The following is a 3,160-nucleotide window of genomic DNA, read 5'->3' as shown; positions in this document are numbered from 1 at the left end:
GGGGTCACAGCCTCCTTCAGGCATCCACCTGCTCTGGTGTGGGGTCCTCCACGGGCTACAGGTGGATATCTGCTCCACCGTGGACCTCCATGGGCTGCACGGGCACAGCCTGCCTCACCATGGTCTTCACCACGGGCTGCAGGGGAATCTCTGCTCCGGTGCCTGGACCACCTCCTCCCCCTCCTTCTTCACTGACTTTGGTGTCTGCAGATTTGTTTCTCTCACATATTCTCACTCCTCTCTCTGGCTGCAGTTGCTGTTGCACAGTTGTTTTGTTTTGGGTTTTTTCCGCCCTTTTAAAATATGTTATTGCAGAGGTGCTACCACCGTCACTGATTGGCTCAGCCTTGGCCAGTGGTGGGTCCGTCTTGGAGCTGGCTGGCATTGGCTCTGTCGGACGTAGAGGAAACTTCTAGTAGCTTCTCACAGAATCCACCCCTGTAGTCCCCCTGCTACCAAAACCTTGCCTTGCAAACCCAATACATCTGGTATTTCAGCTAAGGTAGCATTTACGTGATAGTTAATGTCTGGAAATTTCAGGAGGAGATATGTCTATACCTGCAATTGGGATAGACTATATCTTCATTAGCAAGCAGCGCAGCCAGGCAGGAAGAGCTGTGTAGAGCACAACAGATGCCGAGCACCTAAACTCAGCATTTCTGGGAGCTGGGGATTATTACTCCAGTTTGCCTGTAATGTGGTCCTGTGCATTAGGCACGCGCCGGGAGTGCATTTTTCCAGTTTCGTTTCACCTGCGGGGAGTCCCCGGCTGTGCGAGCTCCTCGCAGTGCGATCCAAGGAGAGGGGGTAAAATTCCCTTCAAAAGCACTGAAGGGAAGGTGATGGAGGAGAGGTACCTGCTGTCTTACACCAACTCTAATCCCGTCCCTGACAGAGACTCCCCCGCATACTTTGGATTTGTCATTTACCTTTCTGGCAGGATGGGACTTGGAGCATTTCACTCTTTTCCCGTCTGGATGGAAAGCAGCTGGGAGGTGCTTAGCGAGTTCACAGGGCTCGTGTGCGAACTAAGCAGCTCCAGCGTGCCGTGCTGTAGGAGCTGCAGAAAGGAAAGACAAAGGAAACAATCTCTCTTATTTATCAGTTCCGAAATACGGCTGTAAATTGTGTTATGATTTTGTCGATATACGGTGCTTGCAAAGATTTCAAATAAATAATGTTATGACCCCAGGGGCCTTATTGATTTTGTAATAATTTCAAAGAGAAGCCACTCAGTTTCCCGTTTGCTGACAAATTCTTTGCTCCCTGAGGAATTCCTATTGAACATGTATTAAAGACAGGATAAAATAATCCCAGGGAAATAGAGAGAGAGGGCTTTGTGCGTGGACTCTGCTCAGCGAATGGGTATTTAACCTCTGACCAGTGACGACAGGTCTCCTTTAGCTCTATTAGATCAACAGCAAGCTACTATAATTAAATAAAAAAACTGTTAGAGCCTCACCGAACATGTCCTGGGAATTAAAGCATATGGCAGGGATAGGGGAAAAAAGACTTTCCATATGCTAATGACCCTTGATGTCTGAAATAAATTAGATCCATTAGAGTTTATGCTCAATAAAAGAAAGACTTTAAGCACTCCAAAGTTAGTGACTCGAGACCGATTTTGGCTTAGAAATTCAATCTGCCTGCTTATTAATTCTTAGTAAGGCTCTGGAGGAGACAGGGGATGCAAAATCATAATTCTGTGCTGTATCAGAATTTTAAAGTGCCATCAGTTTCTTCTCCTTCTTTTTTTTAATTAAACCATTTTTTATGCTTCCCTTTTTGTTCTCCTCATTAATTTGATTTTGTTCCCATTTTTGTTTAATTTCTTTCTTTTTAAGGTTTCATTTATCCTATTTCAACTGAACAGAGAACCCAGAATGAATATGGATTTTCTTGTAAGTTTAATGTTTGATTTTACGTTCCTGGATGCTAATTTGATGCTGTTCCTTGGGTCAAGCTTTACTGTTACGCCAGCTCTGTGTGACTATGCAAAGAGGGACCTATTTGGCAGAGTAAGTGGCATGCTGCTTGCTTGACAGCAGTCGCAGTGTTTCTCTGTCAGCGGGTTGACACAGAATGATAACGGCCCTTATGCCCGAGGAAAATGGGAGAAGATGCTGCCTCAGCGACAGAAACTGGAGAGAATGAACCCCCTTCTCATTAAAATTTCCTTAGCAAATGGAAGAAATGTGGTGGAGAGGTAACTTTTCTTTGAGCTGGAACTCAGAGATCTGCTTCCTGAACCACTGAGGAAAAAAATATGATGTTTCGAGGCTGGTACATTGAAGGTCTGATAGCTAGGAGCTTACAGAGATTGATCAGTCCCTTTCAACATCTGCTAGCTCTCACCTCTGCACTGGAGGGCAGCCTGGCTTAAATGGCTAGAAGGCAGGGAGCAAAAAAGTAAAATAAAAATTTTTTCACATGTTTCAAACTAACAAAAATGGGGTACTAAGAAAAGTCTTATTTGTTTTTGCACTTTCTTTTTTCATTACACTCTCTCTAAAACTGGGATTCTTCACTGTATAGAAGCACATCAAATTTTGGTCATATATTCAGACCTTTCGGAAAAAAATGTCTAGTGGATAATGATGCTAGAGATTAGCCTGGAATTAGTGCCGAAGATACGGTATAAGCAGCTAGTAGAAATATCATAGCCATTTTCTCACAAGACAGCTCTAATAAATCTGGGTTCCTTTTCGTAAATTACCACATTATTTCTTGTGCTTGCTTTGGCTTTTATCCAAATACGGATGTGTTAATGCCAGTGATGAGAATTCAGTGTTTGATTCTCTGCTTTACTAATTTTTTTTTTAAAGGGAAATGGATGGAAGGGAAAAATGGCTTGACAAATTATAGTTCAAAAAAAAGCAAAGTCAAAGATACATCCTGATATTCCAGGTATTCCATAGAAAATTAACTTTTTGGGGGTTTTGACTTCTTTTTTAATTAAAAAATAAGGCTTCTGAAGTTTAAAAACCCACAACATTTTTTTTTGTTATCAGATGAACCACTAAATACCAATATTATGACACTATGTCACTAAGACATACTGTTTTATTTCATAGGGTGAATTTGCTTCATGAGACTAAGTCTATAACGTGTGTTATGCTTAGTAGTTCACAGCCTGGGTACTAGCTGGATGAACGAGTAG

The 3,160-nt window shown here is 42.5% G+C and overlaps 1 protein-coding gene across 1 annotated transcript in view; it reads left to right on the top strand.

Moving 5' to 3' along the window:
- The window catches only part of UNC5C (unc-5 homolog C (C. elegans)), a 100,647-nt gene that overhangs the window by 65,710 nt on the left and 31,777 nt on the right, over positions 1–3,160 (top strand). The gene's annotated exons all lie outside the window — the stretch shown is intronic.

Source organism: Pygoscelis adeliae, unplaced genomic scaffold, assembly GCF_000699105.1.
Source record: "Pygoscelis adeliae isolate BGI_AS28 unplaced genomic scaffold, ASM69910v1 Scaffold87, whole genome shotgun sequence".
Classification (NCBI taxonomy): Eukaryota; Metazoa; Chordata; class Aves; order Sphenisciformes; family Spheniscidae; genus Pygoscelis; species Pygoscelis adeliae.
This window is presented reverse-complemented; position numbering and strand designations above follow the sequence as displayed.